This window comes from Vicugna pacos, chromosome 27 (genome assembly GCF_048564905.1).
Source record: "Vicugna pacos chromosome 27, VicPac4, whole genome shotgun sequence".
Taxonomy (NCBI): Eukaryota; Metazoa; Chordata; class Mammalia; order Artiodactyla; family Camelidae; genus Vicugna; species Vicugna pacos.
The window spans coordinates 3760490-3778225 of NC_133013.1; the positions used below are offsets into that span (position 1 = coordinate 3760490).

At 37.7% G+C, this 17736-nt stretch overlaps 3 non-coding genes across 3 annotated transcripts; all 3 read right to left on the reverse strand.

The window, feature by feature from the left end:
- Positions 1–1421: 1421 nt before the first annotated feature.
- LOC116279065 (small nucleolar RNA SNORD115) lies at positions 1422–1501 on the reverse strand. Its single transcript, XR_004188401.1, has one exon. It is a non-coding gene; the product is annotated as a small nucleolar RNA SNORD115 (small nucleolar RNA).
- Positions 1502–3467: 1966 nt separating this feature from the next.
- On the reverse strand, positions 3468–3547 carry LOC116279058 (small nucleolar RNA SNORD115). The gene has a single exon (XR_004188394.1). It is a non-coding gene; the product is annotated as a small nucleolar RNA SNORD115 (small nucleolar RNA).
- A 1636-nt stretch (positions 3548–5183) lies between these two features.
- On the reverse strand, positions 5184–5267 carry LOC116279057 (small nucleolar RNA SNORD115). The gene has a single exon (XR_004188393.1). It is a non-coding gene; the product is annotated as a small nucleolar RNA SNORD115 (small nucleolar RNA).
- Between the last annotated feature and the right edge of the window lie 12469 nt (positions 5268–17736).

Consider the following 17736-nt stretch of genomic DNA (forward strand, 5'->3'; position numbering starts at 1 on the left):
TGGTTCTCCACCCAGCAGGAGGCCGGGCACAAGGGCTTCTTGGCTGGTCAGACACTATGCATGGTTCCGGGGGAAATGGAACCCTTTGACAGGCTCGATCCTGGTCTGGGCCAGCAATGGGTGGCAGGTGGGATGTTGGGCTTGGCCTCTTGCCCAAGAACACAGAGAAAAATCATGCTAAAAAGTCAAAGAAATTTAGGTTTTGGGAAGAAGATGTCTGATGACTGGTCCATGGGCTCACCACCAGGCCTCCGGCCAAGACCTGCATGAGAACTTGTTCAGGCTGGGACAAGAGCCTTCTTTTGGTTCAGCGTTTGCTCCCAAGTCATACCCATGACTGCCAAACAGTAGCAACGAAAACCGTTTTTTGAGGCCTGTATCATAGTGGCCCCCATCTCCTGCAGATCAGCATGGTCTCAAGATGAGGATGATATCATGTCTCCAAGGGCTGCTGACTGCCTTTCTGGGAAAGTACACTCATAAGACGTTTGTCCTCTGAATGGTGGCATCTTTGAAGGGAGTGTCTCCCAGAGGCGAAGAACTCCATGTGAAACACAAGGGGCTTTCAAGGGTGAAACTAAACAAATCAATGGGCCCATAAGGAACAACTGTATCCCCAAAAGCCCAGGGTCCCTGTATCTGTCCTGTCAAAACCTTGTCAATGCTTGGGGGTCGCCCTTCAGCTCCTTCAAGAGTCAGCAGCCTTTACCCACTGAGACTAGCTCAACAGGTTCCTGCCTGCAGGGTTCCCTATCCATGCCTGGGCCCTGGTTTTTTCCTACGAAAGGTTCTTGGCAGACCTCCAAGCACACAACACAGGTGGCCATCCTCTTTACTCAGTCAGCCTGATCAGCCTGAAATTGTGAGTGGAATTGCACGAATGGTCCCTAGGGAAGCCAGTGGACAAAACCTCGCCTCCTATTCCAATCGAATTGAAATTCTCTCTAAGGAAAAGCTTTTTAGAGCCAGAGATCCCATCCCGTGTAGCTGCCACTACAGGAGAAATCACCCTTTCATCGATACTGAGCCCCCGAAAAGGTTCCCTCTTCTTTACTGATTGGAATAAACCACCCCTAGTGTCCAATGTGCTCTGGGGACAAGAACCTAGGACCAGACATATCCACTCACCTCCAGTTTGGCAGGTCACTGTGGAAGTCTTGCCCGAACGTCTGACTGGAAGACACAATTAGAAAAACAGGAGCTGAGGAAAGGCCCTACCTATGGTCTCCCAGGAAGAGGGAAACTGGCCATCAGAAAAGAAAGCCAAAAATAGGAGCCTTCTTGAGCCATGCAGAAGCCCACGAACACAATTCAGTCACAAGGGAGTGCCTCAAGGCACAGGGTGACTCTGCATCCAAATCCCATGGCTTTGGAGGGGAAAAAGGGATCCCCATCTTTCTGCCCAGCATTCCACTTCTGTTGGGTCTCAATGTAATACTATTCAGCATGATTTTAGGTCATCATTTCTCTTCAAGCCCATCTGTGTTCTCATCATCGACCCAACAAAGGTGCTTCCCATGCATCGAGTGCTAGCATTTCAGTAGGCTTACCTGAGAAAAGACGTGAGTGACATTTAGCCTTTTCCTGCTGCTGGACAGAGGCTGACTTCTGTTGCCCCACAGGCAATATGTCCAACTCAGATCTTTCTCTGGAAGTGTCATCTGGCTAGAGAGGGGGAGGACAGCTATGAGAACTCCTGGTCCATCCTTTAGCGATTGTGCATCGGAAGTGCTACATCTTCCTCCATCGAATGAGAACACACTCTGCACCCATGATTGTAAATCAAGTAACACAAAGATCAACAAGGCATTTATCCACAGAGACATAGAGCACATACCTGATATGCATACGGACCTACCTACCTCTCAAGCTTTCCACCTCTAGCCCTCCTCATCATTCTTTTTTCTCTCTCTCTACATAGGTTCTCATAGAGAACCAAAGAGTGGATGGCATTGGATGAGTGTTGAATGAATCCATGAACAATGTGTTAAAGGTCAAATCAATGATGAACCAAAAAAGACCCCACAGAGAAGGCTGAGCATCACTGATTTAGTCCCCAGCAGAAGGCACAGCACAAGGGTGTCTCGGCTGGCCAAACCCTAAGCATGTGTTCTGGGGAACAGAGCCCTTGTGAAGGTCTCGACCCTGGTCCAGTCCAGCAGTGGGCAGTAGATGGGATGCTTGGCTTTACCCCTTTTCTAGGACATGAAGTGAATCATGCCATGAAGTTATAGAAATTACACTGGGGCAAGCAGATATCTGGTGACTGGCCCATGGCCCACCAGCAGTCCTCCAGGACAAGCCTTTCTTGGGCTCTCTCAAGTGGGGCAAGAGCCACCTTCTGTAGGGTCAGTGTTCCTTTCCAAGGTGTGCCCATGACCCTCAAAGAGCAACAATGCAAATCCCTCCCTTGCTGGCCCCCATCATGGGGTCTCCCCTCTCCTGCAAGTCAATATGATCGATCAATGGAGATGGTACTATGTCTTGTCAACTAGGGTTGTCAACAACCTAGCTAGAAAAGTACAATCACAAGTGGTTTCTTTTCTGGAGGGTGTCATCTTTAAGGTCAGTGGCTTTTGGAAGCAAAGAACTCCACGTGAAACACAAGGGGCCCAGTAGGGTGAAGTGAAACCAGTCAAATGGCCCATTAGGAACAGCTGGCATCCCCAAGTGCCCAGGGTTCCTCAAGCTGTCCATGCCAGGCTTCGTGGAGGCTCAGTGTTTACCTGTCAGCTCCCACAAGAGTCAGCAACCTTGACCCCTGGGGCCCTCAAAATAGGTTCATGCCTGCTGGGCATGGCACCCAAGCCTGGGCCTTGGTAGTTCCCTACAGTGCTTCTATGTAGACTGCATATCATAGACCAAAGGTGACTATCTGGTCAACAGGTCTGAATTATCGGTCTGAAAGTATGCAGAGAGTTGAATGAATGTTTCCCTGGGTGGCCAGTGAAGGAAACCTTGCCTCCATTTCCAACTGGATTAGAATTCCGCTCTAAAGAAAAGCTTTTCAGGGCCAGAGGCCTTATCCTGTAGAACTCCAACTGCTGGAGAAACCCCTTCTGTCAACACTGAGGTTCCTGAAAGGGCTCCCTCCTCTTTACTGTTTGGAGGCAGGCTGCCTCCATTGTTCAGAGTGCTCTGGGGCTAGGATCCTAGGACCTAAGATGCCCACTCACCTCAAAATTTTCAAGCTATGGAGAACATCTTTCCAGAACATACTGAAAGACGCAGTCGCAAAAGAAAGTGATGAGGGTGGGCCTCAGAAGACCTCCCTGGGGTAGGGTGGAATGGAGATCAGAAAAGAAATTCGAAAACAGCAGCCTGTCTCACCCAGGTGGAAGCCCATAGTCACGGTCAAGCCTCAAGAGCGTTCCTTGAGGCATAAGGTACCTCCACACATAAAACCCGTGGTTCTAGAAGGTACGGAACGATCCCCATCTTTCTGCCTCCAGATTCCCACATGCATTTTGCCTCAGCTTAATCCTTTTGAACATTTTTTTAGGCCATCATATGTCTTTAAGATAATATGAGTTTTTATTTTCAGGAATTAATGACATTTTGAAGTATCCTTTCCCTCTCTTTAGCATGCTTATTACAAAATATTTTAAAATTAATATTTTATGCTTAACATTAGTTTCATAATATTTGGTGGCATTCAGCTGAACCTTTTTTTAGTGTTTTCAATAACTAAATATTTTAAAAATTCTTTTTATTGTTTATTTTCACATTGTAGTACATATTTTAAAATGTACATCTTCATCTAATTGAGCTTGAATCTTATCGGTTCTTTTCTTAGAGGTCATTACATTCAGTTTTGACAGCGATCATTACAGTTTTGTTTATCCTTTTTGCCTCTGGAGTAGAAAGAGAGTGTTTATAATTTTATTTTATTAAACTTATATATGCCTTCAGCTGTTTGGAAACATGAGATTGTTTCTTTTATCAATTTCATTTTATTAATCACTGCTTTATCTGTGCCTTTTTTGATTGCATATGAACTTCATAAAAACTTATTCTTAAATCCGCATAAGTCTTTAGATTGCAAATCAGATAGCAGTGCAGTTTTAACTGTGTTTTTTAATGAATACTTTGAAATTACTGAACCACCTTTTTTGAACATGGTTAATAAGCTATTGTTATGCTTGTGTCTTCTTCAATATCATACAAACTTGGCAACTGTAGAACAAATGAATTCAATAATCCATGTAAATATGTATTCTTATATATTCAGGTCAAATGAAACCACACCGTAGAATGGGAACCACAGCTCAGGTAGTTTAATACAATTTCATCCAAATATATTGGATTTGCTCATGAGAATTCCTTAAAGTCAGTCACTCGTTGAGAAAAAGAAGCAACATTTCTGATTTGGTGCCACTGGCCTATTTATGTGTAAATGAGAATCTTCTGGTATCATTTATAGCATATCCTTTATTAAATGATCAATGGGTTCATATCATGAGCTGTAATTTTAAATGTGTTTCTTAATGTATATTCTAAATTTTAAGTTAAAAATTTACTTTCATAACAGTACAAATACTGAATCTCAAATCCCTTCTTCAATGGCATTTTCCTCCGTTTATGGGAAATTCTTTGGTACTTCAAAGTCACTCAAAGCAGTTAGAATTCCCTAAAATTATAAAAATATTTCTCTCATCATGTTTGTTGAGTTAGATTAAACATTGCCCTGGGGACACTGAATCTAAATTTCTCAAATTCTATATTATTAATTTCATGTTCAAATGAAACTTTTATAACAAAAAATTTACATCAAGTCAGTCAGTCGCTCATTAAAAAGGAAATTTCATATACCTATTCAGTTTATCTTCTGCTTAAACCTGTTTACCTGAGGTGTACAACTCCTCCAGTGAATTTTCTATCTGGGCTACACAATGACCAAAGGAAACTAGACAATTACCATCAATGCAGTGTTGCACCCCTTGGTTGAATGTCTTACTCAAAGACACATTGAGAGAAAAGCAGTGATGACGTTATCTCTTAATATAACTTACTATTAAAAATTATGAATCTCTGACATAAAGTCTATAGGATGAATTTTTTTTAACTTTTGAGCAAATAGGATTGGTTCAAATGAGCCTCTTTTAAGGTTTCCTTGTCTCAAGTGCCAAATAAAATGCCTAGAAAGGAAATAATGATTACATATATATTTCCCTGTAAAACATAGGTTTATCTTCATCATAATTCAATTGATCACAATTTTTACATCATCATCTCACTTCAAGACAATAAGTTTTCATAATTGACCCAAACTGTGGGACTCCACATGCATACATACACTTGGGCCTGAATACACTTACTAGCCAATTGTGGTACCAATTTGGACTGGTGTTTTGATGTATTTCAGCGGTAGGCACGTGACTCACATTAATTCTCCAGTGGTACAGGCCAAATTACTTAAATGCACAGGAGTAGGATGGGTATCAAATAATAGAACTAGGTCTGTCATGGAACATGGCTCTTTAATGCTTTTCCTTAAGGGAGGAATATAGTCCATACTCAGAAAACATTTGGCACTGTCCACTGCATGTGAACTTTCCTGAAATGGCATCCCCTGAATCCACATGAAACTCGGGGTTTACAAATTAAGTATCAGGCTACTGAGAATAGTATTTATCTCTAGGCACCTTTTGTCATTAATAGCATATATATTATTATACTTAAAATAATATATTAACATGATATTCAGGTGCTGAAATTAATAAATGGGTTTCCTCATTAATAAAATCAACTTTAGGTTTAATAAGGATAGAAAATTACTGAATCTCACATTTTCATCTCTGTTGGCAGAATCTTTCATTTACTAAATGTTGTTCAATGACCCTAATGCAACACGACACTATTAGAATCTCATTTAATGTAGAGATATTGGTCTAGTTATGCACAGAGACCTAGATGAGTATTGAGTATTTCTCTCTTACTCTGTGTTCTCTAGTAGGTTTTTATTCCACCCTGCTTGCATCTGAATTACATCTTCCTATAATTGTACCAAGGCATTGAGTATGTGTATCAGTATTTATATATAAACAGAGTTCACAATTGTGGTCCCAGCTTCTATATCCCTATAAATATGGTATTTATTAAGTCTCTTTTGTTTTTATTATGATAGTATTTTAATTCCTGTATAAAAGTTTCATAATGGTAAAACCTACTGTATACAAATAGAATTGAATTGTCTCAAATCAGCAGTATTGTTAATATTGAAAGATGTATTTCATTTAATGATCCTAGAAACCTTAAATGCGGGGACTGGAGATTGCCAAGCACTTAGCAGGTTAAGCTTATTTTTATGGGACAGTATCTTTTTGGACTTGTGAAAGAAATATCCTTTATCATTTGGGCTGGGGTAGTTTTTCCTCATTATACATTAATTTCAGTTTCGTTAAACTGGACTCCAGTAGCTTTATAAGACAGAAAGCAGTTGGAGTTTTGCATTAGTGTTCCAGGACTTTCATTTTGAATATACTTGTATTTAGTTTGATCAGTTGAAAATTTCTTCCAGTTATATATTCAATACTATAAAGGGTGATATTTAAGATAGCTTATTTGGGTAATATAGACCAGTCTGTGGGAGTGGACATTTTCCATTTCTCCTAAATTTAAACTAACCAATTGGTGGGTTTAAAGAATTATGACAAAATAGGTGTTTCTTGAGTCCTAGCTCCATATGCAGAAGACCTGTCAATTCAAAATTCCTTGAGGTTAAGATATTCATTTTTAAAGGAAGAAGGAATAAATACTATAAGCTTCATGTTTAATTGACACGAAAAAGAATACGTATCAAAATTAAAATGGTCAAGATAATTAAGAAGTAACGAAACAATCTATCTCTCCTGCTGTCTGTCCATTAGAGAAGCTCTCTGTTCAGCCTGCATATTATTTTAAGTTACAATCTAGAGGATTTAACCTTAAGGTTCTTAATAGGAATTATGGTCCACTCGATCACAGGTATTAGTCTCACAAGAGAAGAATGCATCTCCTTGGGTTTCTTCTTCTTGATGGTGGTGGGAATTATCAACATCATCTGGCAGGGTTCTGTCTAATGTGATGACCATCAGCCGGATGTTGGAACAATTTGATATAAACCAGGTCTCCGCTCAATAGTGATGACACAGCTTCTCAGGGGGATTTTTCCAGCATCTGGCCACATGGTGGCAAAATTAGACCAGAGAAGCCCACAGACTCTTCAAGTATTACATCTGATATTGACTGCTTTTCATTGTATCAGATAATGGGTTAGGCTTAAACCCTAAATACAAATATCTTTTAAATGCAATTTGAGAAATAGCACACTTCCTAGAGGGAGTTAACCTAATTTTTAATAAAAACAAATGGTAAGGTTTTTTTTTGGCCACATAAAATTTTAGAGTATGGTTCATTCATTCCACTTGTCCAGAGACTGGAGATGATAAAGAGTAGGCAAATTTGAGCATTTGTAGGATATTACAAAGCTCCTGAATTAACCACAAATATAGAATTACTTCATTGGATTCTAGATGTTTAGGAATTCCAAAAGTTGAGATGACATAATTTAGTAAGGTGCTTTTTAAAAATTGTTTCAACATCAGTTCTAGCCTATGGAAGCATGTCTGGCCATCTAAACACCATACCAAACATTAATAAAAACAGTTAATACCTTCTAAAAGTGTAAGGTTGATAAAGTCAATTGGTCGACATATTCCATGTAACACTGGCCTCAGGTAGCATACTTGACTTATCTTAGATGTTCCCTGTAAAGATTTTTTTTCATGAAGAGCACATACTTATATTATTTACTGAAATATTTAGTCTTATAAAAGAGTTTCAAGATTCCGAAATATTCAGCATATTCCTTCTGTTTGAATAAGTTTGTCAGTGGCATGAAAAAGCCACCCAAGCATACGATTGGAGTAAAAAAAAATCCTATAATGTAACTCCTATTTTCTCATGATACTCTTCTTATTTACCCTTGATTTGTAATTTTCTAGTTCTTACAGTCAATATTTCTGAAATTACAAATAAGAGTTTCTGGACAGAAGTAACAGGCATTTATTTTTTTCCAAAACTTAGTATCTCTTTTCACAGAAAAGAATTGTTGGAGAATTTTCAATGACTCTAATAAAGTGGTAATTCACCTCCCTATGTAATATTTTAGTTTCTATCAACATTAGGAAGCCTCCACTCTTCCAAAGCTGGCTGGTTGCATAGCAGACCATGAACATATTTATTATTAGCACAGGTATTCACTTTGAGGCTGAAGGCTAATCTAAAGCAAAACATTGGAAAGATGGCAAATTAGGCATCTCTGGCCCTACTCCCCTCACGGAAAACAGCTTAGCAGCTGTGCACAGATGAGAATGCCCTTCTGACAGTCTGACCCCCAGCAGGAAGGCTCTAGTGCCCAGGGGAAGCATGAAACCCAGGAAAACCACATCAAAAAGGGCTGGAGCAAACATTTCCGTTTGTACGTGTTGCCCCTTCCCTGAGCTGGAACAGCAACACACTGAGATGGCTCTCCTTGGCCCGATATTTCTCCAGTTGTGGAAAGAGAAACTAAGACACACACACAGCTTTCCCAGTGTTTCGTGGCATCGTCTGAGAAACTCAACTTGCTCTCACTTCACGTAGATCTCTGAGGGAACTGGCATTGTTACACCACCTGAGGACAGTTAGGAAAAAGGAAAAGGGACGTGGGCTCACAGCCGCTAGTGCTGCAGATCTTGGCAGAAGCCATCTGCTCCGAACAGCGTCCTTGCCCAACCAGGGCCCCTGCTAGCAGCTTGGCTAGAAGAGGGAGTCCTCCACTAGCCCCATTCAACCAGGGAGCCCAGCCTGGAGCCCTGCCCACTTAGCACAGAGCATTCTTTTTTCCAATGTCTTGACTTTTTAATAGTAAATTATTGATTTTCTATCATCATGTTCTTTCTTATTTATCGGGGACCCCAGAAAAGATTGTGTTCCCTTGTAAATAATTATAACTTGGCAGCTAAACTGCAGTCTTTCATTTCTTTATGTCTTATCTTTCTACATATTTTCACAAAGCTAGGTTGAAGCTGCAAATAGCTGAGAAACTGTTTGTTCTTGCCATCAACCTACTTTCTCTCCTACTTGTGTTTGAATTCCTGGCAAGAAACGTGCCATAAAAATGGAGAGACTCCAGGTCTATTCTGATCTTCACATGGATTTATATCTGTAAACACAGACAAAGCCTCAGTGAACTGTGATGAAGAACAGTGAAGGACTCACTCAGCTTCGGAGTGTAGCACTTAGCTTCTCTCAGTTTATTCTCCAGAAAGGCTCCAGAGAATCTTGTCAGTAGCCCCACATGTTAGGTTTCCGAGGTACAAAGAACAGAATAGCCTGAGTTGTTGGAGGAAGCGTACAGTTGGATTCCTGAGGACTTGGGACTCCCTAATATCGGGATTACCATTTTGCCTTCTTTGTTCCTGTTTCATTAGTCAAAGAAAGTCAACTGGAGGCAACAATCCATGAGACAGCCAGTATGCATTCCCATGTATAGGGCTGTAGACTGAAAACACAGTGCACAGCACCTCAAGAAATTTCTGTGGATTTCTCCAGAGCACTAGGGAAAAGGGAATACAGACACTTAGCATTTTCAGCCTTCCCAGCAGTCCTTAATACATTCTAACAGGCAGTTGAGTTATTGGAGTTACAAAAGGATAGGGCTGATATTCTTTATATTGAAATGAAAAATAAATAGGGTTCGATTACACTGTAGCTTCAGTTCCAATTTGCCATTTAGTGGCATGACTGTTTTTCATTCCCTTTCTTCCAAGTCATTATGGCAACACCTGCCCAATCTGATGCTTTCATTCTATTGCACAGTTTCTTAGCCAAATTTTCAATGACTACTCGCTCTTTTCTCTTAATCATATCTGCTTCCATAGTTCTGTTTTGTATAGCCTAGAACACTCCTACAACCCTTCTCAAGAATGGTACTTACGCTGGGGATTAACATAAATTCTATGTTATCAAATCTCCTCATGACACAAGCCATGGCACTACCCTTATATATTTATTTGATCCTGAAAACTCTAACCAGGGTTAGCATCCTTAAAAACCCTGTGCCAATGTGACAAGGGAGTTTTAGGGCAATGAAAGTATTCTGTATGATACTACAGTGGTGGCTACACGTCATTATGCATTTGTCAAAACCCATAGAATGTACATCAAGAGTGAACCCTAATGTAAACTATGGACTTTGGTTGATAATAATGTGTCCATATTGATTCATTGATTGTACCAAACATGCCACACTGATGAGGGATGTGAGGGTAGGGGAGTATATGTGTGTGGCTGGGGAGGGCTATGTGCGAACTCTGTATTTTCTGCTCAATTCTGTTGTGAACGTGAAACTGCTCTAAAAAAATAAAGTCTTTTAAAAAACAAAAAAACTTTGTACCAATGTGGATTGGCGTTTGGATAGACTCAGAGAAGTTAGCCTGTGTAGCTTTCATGAGTCCCTGGTTTAGAAGGACAGAAAGTCCATCCATCTCAGTAATCTTTGTCTAGGAGGACAGGAGCAGGACAGTGATCAAAAATGGAAACTGTATTTCATGGGCACTATTCGTAAAAATAAAGTAAATAGGATGTCAAGAAGCTCCTAATTTTACTGATTATTTTACATCCACAGGAAAACAAATATATGGATTTCAAGGATTCACAATTGCCAGGATCCTTGAATATTCATAGTCCAAAATGATCTACAAATGAAAAATCTTAACTAATACAACAGGATCGAGTTTGTCTACTTGGGCATTTAGAACCAAGCAAATATTGCACTGTAGAAATGGTGCCGATGAATCAAAAAGTTTTCTCAAATTTCAGTAAAACAAACTCAGCTGAAAAGTAAAATTCTTCCATTGAGGATCTCACTATAGATATAGATATAGACATATATAGATATATAGATATATATCATGGAGAAAATAACCCATAAAGATATTTATATTGTCTGAAAGAATAAACCTAAATGCCACAGAAGCAAGTCTTTACTAGTTTAGAAGTCTGTTTCAAATTTCTCAGTTATCAAAGGCAGCCTAATCTATGTAACATATACACAAGGTAAAAGAAAATAAAAGAGATGTGAGGTATAATTAAAAAATGAGAATAAATCATCAAAATCTGATTAATATAAGACATTGCTTACTTGGAAGGTGACAGAAAGAGGTGGCTGAAACAAGTTTCCCATGTGGGATTTACTGTCTAAAGCCCATGAATAGAATTTCTACTCCAATGAACCCTCTCTCCCACTTCACAGTCTGGGGTTGTCACCTGTGCTGGCCTCCAGTGTAGTTCTACTAAGCATGATTCTCCTTAAGACAAGATGTTCTTATTCACTTAAACCCTGGCACCACCCACACCTACAACTTCTTTGTCTTCTAATCTCTTACTAGGGGTGGCATCCTTAATTTCTGGTCCCAAGTGGACTAGTGGATGGAAGGTCTGAGAGATTCAGTGCAGGACAGCCAGGCAGTTCATAGTGCCCCAGGGAAAGTGGGCTAAAGGGTCCTTTCCCCCATTTGTCTTTGTCTGTGAGGACAGGATTAGGGCAGTGGTCAAAGATGAAAACTACGTATCTTATGTCTGCATTGCTTACGTGTCCCTGTTTTTAAATGAGGGATATTACTCAAAAAAGGGGAGGCCACATTCTTTTGTATAAAAAACAAGTGATTCACCAAACACAGTCAAATCAAGACAAGTAAGATACCTTGGCCTCAAGCACCTGTCAGGAGCCTTTATGCAGAAATAAAATCTTACTACTTTAACCAGGTCTTCACTCTATCTTCCAGTAAGCCAGAGCAGGAAAAAAACCCTGGCATTTCTCATAGCATGTATTTCTCAGTTAAAATTAATCTAATGAAGCCACATGATAACCAGAATCTTGATAACAGTTTCAGGTTGCTTATTTTATTTAGTCTCATTTATCACGGGCAAAGCATATACCTGAATCTTAAACCTCTGGCTGCGACTGCCATGGTCCTTCAATTATGAGTAGTTCATTTATGATCCACAAATACCACAACACCTTAGCAAACTCAAAATAATCAACAAACAAATAAATTTGTCTATATACGAATTTCGATCCAACCAAATAATGCACCATAGAAATGAAAACTAATGAGTAAGATTTCTCAAATTCAATCAAAGCAAAGCTCAGGTATAAATTAAAGTCCTATTCATGAGAATCATATCATCAATATGAGTCACTCATGGAGAAGAATTAGCCATAGTAATATCCACGTTCCCTTAAGGAACTAATGTGAACATCTCACATGCTAGTCCACAGGTCTATTTGGAACCATAGCTCTCTGTAATCACTGAAGGAGGAGAGGGTCCAGATTAATTTTCACTTTTGGTAATTCTCATTCATATCTGTTGCTACTGTGGATTCTTTTTTCAACTCAGCTCTAAAAACTGTGGATGAAATATTCCTGTGCTACAGAGTTTTTTTTTTTTTTTTTTTAGCTTAGCTCTGTGGTTTATTATCCAGTCCTAAGCAGCCCAGAATTCGGTAAACCAGCATTGTGCTCACTGGTCCAGCTCCAGCAAGTGTGGTCATTCTGTATGTGGTCACCCATCTTTCCCCTGGAAGGCCCCTGCATGAGCCAAGCTTATATACGCAGCCCCCTGCCATACTGGGATCGCTTCATATTACCAGGGTGAGATGAACTGCGGAAGACATCTCTCTTGCTGAGGCTCTCCCTCAACTACCATATTAGCCTCTCCATTTTTATTTCTCCGGGATCTGTCTGTTGTTTCACTGTGTGCATATTCTGAGGTTTCCTTATCCCTCCAACTCTTGATGGACACTTTGCTTTCGATGCTTTTGCTGTTAGAAATGGTGCCACGATAAGCATACATGTGTATGTATGTTAGGGCTTACATGTATGAAGTTTTCTTATACCTGGTAGTTATGTTTGCAGACACAGTCTAAAGGTATTCTAACCAGACATATAGCTAGATTTAAAATGTTTTATGTATCCTGGTGAGTGTTTATCGTTTGAGGATTCTTTTCTCTCATGGCCAACGACCTTGAGTACATTTTCACATGCTTATTAGCCATTTCGATATTCTCCTTTGCCATGCACCTATTTAAATGTCTTCTTTCTCACTTTTTGACATGTACAAGTTTACTATGTCTTAGGTATAGTGACTTTCCATTGAATATACATTTTGATAAACAAATTCAATTTTGATAAGCAAAGTTTTGGTTTTAATGCAAACTAACTCATCAACTTTTCCCTTATGGTTAGTGGTGGTGTTATGCAGTTTTCATTTTTTGCATTCACCAAAATCATGATACTACTTTTCTACGGTGTTTTCAAGACCTTATTGTTTTGCCTTTCATATGTGTCTATATTACACCTAGAAATTATTTCTTTGTATGGTTTGAAAATGGACTCAATTTTTTCATATTAATCTTTAATAAATCATCAACTATTGAACAGACCACCCTTTCCTCATTATGCAACAGTGGCACATTTATTATAAATCAAGTAATCATATATCTTTTGATCTGTTTGTGAAGTCTCTATTTCACCCCCATTAGGACAGTTTTCTATCTTGTCAGTACATACAGTCTTAATTATTGGAACCTTATAAAAGGCTTTGAAATTTTGTCATGTAACTCATAAAATTTGTTCATTTTTGTCAAGACAACCTTGGTTTTTTGCATTATATATTTTCTTGAAATTAGGCTGACAATTTTCAAAACACCTAAAGGGATTTGGATTTGGGATGCCATTCCATTAAATATTTAAAATGAATTTGGGGGAAAATTAACATCTCTATATAATCAAATCTGCCAATCTGAATATGTTATATCTCTTCATTTGTAAGATATCACTTACTTCCTTTTGATAATGTTTTGTAATAATCTTTTACAATAATAATAATCTGTAGATCTTTTCCTATGTAATTGATATTTCTGGTGTTCCTGAAAATATTATATTTTAAAATCTTTATTTTTATTTTTTATTTTTGCATAAACATATTTCATTGTCCTTACTTGCTTCTTAATATAGAAACTTGCTAAATTAATTTCCTAATTTTAATTACGTTCAAATTATTTTTGGATATAGATATACAGATAGAGGTATATACTAACACACATACATGTGTAGACACCACTTTGTTGTCTGTCAATAATGAAATTTACATATACCTTTTCTTTCTAATCCTTATACACCTTTTATTCCTTTTCCATGACTTACTGCACTAGAACACCCAGTATAGTGCTGAACAGAAATGGTGACAGAAAATTTGTTTTACTCCCAATCTTAGGAGAAAAACTTTCAATAGTTCCATTATTAATGATTTTGCAACTGTCTTCTTTTGTAAATACCCTTTATCTCATTACATTATTTTTTTTCAATTCCCAGTTCCCATGACATTCATGAGGAATAGGTTTTGTATTTTATCAAATGCTTTTTATTTTTGAGATGATCATATGATGTTTCCCCTCTCTTGTGTTACTATGATGAATTACACTGATTTGAATTATTTTAAAATGATAACTGAAAAACTGTGCTCTACACTGGAATTTGACACAACATTGTAAAATGACTATAACGCAATAAAAAATGTTAAAAAATAAAATTAAGTTAAATTAAACTTAATTTAGAATTGTTTTAGATTTGTTTTTAAAAGTTGTGAGAGTAACATATAGAGTTACCAAGTACCCAATACCCCATTTCACATATCATTACCATCTTGTATGAGTATAGTGTATTTGTCACACACCTAATCAATGTTGGTACGTTGTTTGGGTCTACACTTTATCCAGATTTCCTTGTTTTTGCTTACTGTCCTACTTTTGCTCAATGACCCCATACAGTATGCTACATTTTGTTGTCATGTTTGCTTAGGATCCTCTTAACTGTGACACTTTCTCAGATTTTCCTTGTTTTGATGTTCTTCCCACCTTTGAGGAGAACTAATCAAGTGTTTTGTGGAGTGTTTCTCTCAAGTGGAATTTGTCTAATTATTATCTTATGATTATACTGGGGTTTGGGTTTTGGGAAGGAAGACTGTAGAAATAAAGTGCCATTCTCATCATATCCTACCATGGGTACATTCTATCAATATGACTTATCACTGTTTATTTTAGCCTTGATTCCTCGCTGAGGTAGTGTTTGTCAGATTTTTTTTTCTCTGTAAAGTTATTTTCCTTCCACCTGCCATTTTATACTGTATTTTTTTACAAAGAAGTCCCTATGCACAGACCACACTTGAGGAGTGAGGAGTTACATTGCACCTCCTTGAAGCCAAAGTAGCTCAAAATATTTTTTAAAAAATTCTTCTGCACGAGAAATTTGTCTGTTCTCCCAATTTATTTATTTACTTTTTTATATTAGTGTGGATTCATGGATAATTTATTTTTACTTGGGTTATAATCCGATACTATGTTATTTATTTTGTTCAAATTGTTCCAAACTTGACCATTTGAATCTCTTTTGGTTGGCTTCTGTCACTTTGACATTCTTCCATCAATGTGTGTGTGTGTGTGTGTGTGTGTTTGTGTGTAAGTTTAGCACTTCCTTACTTTCTGGCACTGCAGGATGCTTCAAGCTCATCTCTTTGTTTGTTTGTTTGTTTGTTTGTTTGTTTTTTGTGGCAGGGAGGTAGTTCAGCTTATTTATTTATTTTCTAACAGAGGTACTGGGGATTGAACCTGTAAGGGTGCTATGCATGCACACTCACTGAGCTCTACCCATCTGCCAGGCTCATCTTTTATATTTTCTGCCCATTCCTAGAATCAGCCATTTTTGAAAGGACTCCTGGTTTGTTTCATTGAAGAGTGGTATTAGAAACCAAGATATGGGTTCAAGGTGTGCCTGTGGTTACTGGATCATCATTGCTTGGAGGCTTACTCAGTTGATAGGCTAAGGAAATATGTACATGTACAGTAACTGCGTATGTATGTATATTTACATATATTTACAAATATATATACAATATAAGTTCATACTGATGTTTCCAATTCTGATCCATTATCATACACATCATTCTAACCTCTCCTTGTTTGTCTGTAACCTTCTACTCCAACAGCAAGAAATGTTATACCATCTGCCAACCACTTACTTGTTTAATCCTAGTGGACATATGTAGTGGTTTCAGAGTTGTTAATCCCTACACCCATGAGAAACAGCTTTATCAAGCAGACTACACGGCAGTCAGTTTGCCTTTAGTTTTACAGATTTCACTAACTCCCCCAGTTACTTAAATCAACACCTTTTTCTTCTAACCTCGTCAGTGAGGTTGCTTCATACATTTGTAACAGATTCTTTTTTTTTTCATATTTGTATTCCACCCTGGGATCCCCCAACTCCTAAATAGGTTTTAAAAGTTCATATTTTATTTATAATTGCCAAATTTTGGCAATTGTAAACAAAGCTGTTGTAATTACTCGTGCTAATTTTTATGTGGACCTAAGTTTTCAACTCATTTGGGTACATACTTAAGAGCACAGTGGCTAAATGCAGAATATTTAGCTTTGTAAGAAACTGCCACACTGTCTTCCAACACTGTTGTACCATTTTCCATTCTCACCACCAATAAATGATAGTTTCTGTTTCTTACATTTTTTCCAATAATTGGCATTGCCAGTTCTTTGGATTTTAGTCATTTTCTTAGGTGTGTGGTGGTATCAGTTTGTTTAATTTGCATCTCCCTAATAACAGATAAGGTAGAGCATTTTTACATATGGTCATTTGTCCTGTGTATATTTCTGTGGTGAGGTGTCTATTTAATCTTTGCCCGTTTTTTAAGTGGGTTGTTTCTTACTGCTGAATTTTAAGAGTTCTTTATATATTTGTACAGAAGGCCTTTATCAGACATGTGCTTTGAAAATATTTTCTCCCAATCCATGTCTTTTCATTAACTTGACAGTTTCTTTTGCCAGAGCAGAGCTTTTAATTTTAATACAGTTTAACTCATTTTTTTCTTCATGGCTTTGTGCTTTTGGTGTTGTATCTAAAAACTCATCATCTCAAAACCCAAGATCACATAGATTTTCTCTTATGTTTACCTTGAGAAGCTTTATAGCTTTACATTTCACATTTAGTGCTATGATTTCTTTTGAGTTAATTTTTATGGAACATGTCAAGTCCGTGTATAGGTCCCCTTCTTGCATATGGAATCCCCTTGTTCTAGCATGATTTTTGAAAAGAATATTCTTTATACATTGAACTGCCTTTGAACTCCTGTCAAAGACCAATTATAATTATAATTGTGTGTATGTACTTCTGGGTTCTCTGTTCTGTATTATTGATGTATATCTATTTATTTGCCAATGTCATGGTGTCTTGAATACTGTAGGTTTATAGTAAGAGTCTTAGGGTATTATGAGTCCTCCAAAATTTGTTCTTCTTCAGTGCTATGTTGGTTAACTCTATAGTTATTTTGCCTTTCCATATAAACTTTAAAATCAGTTTGTTGATATCTACAAAGTAACTTTTGGAGGTTTTAAATAGGATTTATTGTATCTAAAGTTGGGAAGAATTGATTTCTGAACAATATTGAGTCTTCCAATTCATGAAATGTCTGTTCATTACTTGCATCTTCTTTGATATCTTTTATTAGAGTTGCATATTGTCTGCATTTAGATTTTATATAAATATGTATGCCTATATATGTATATATAAAATGATGTATACCTAAGTATTTTTCTTTTTTATTGCAATTGTAAACAGTATTTATAAAAATTATTTCAAA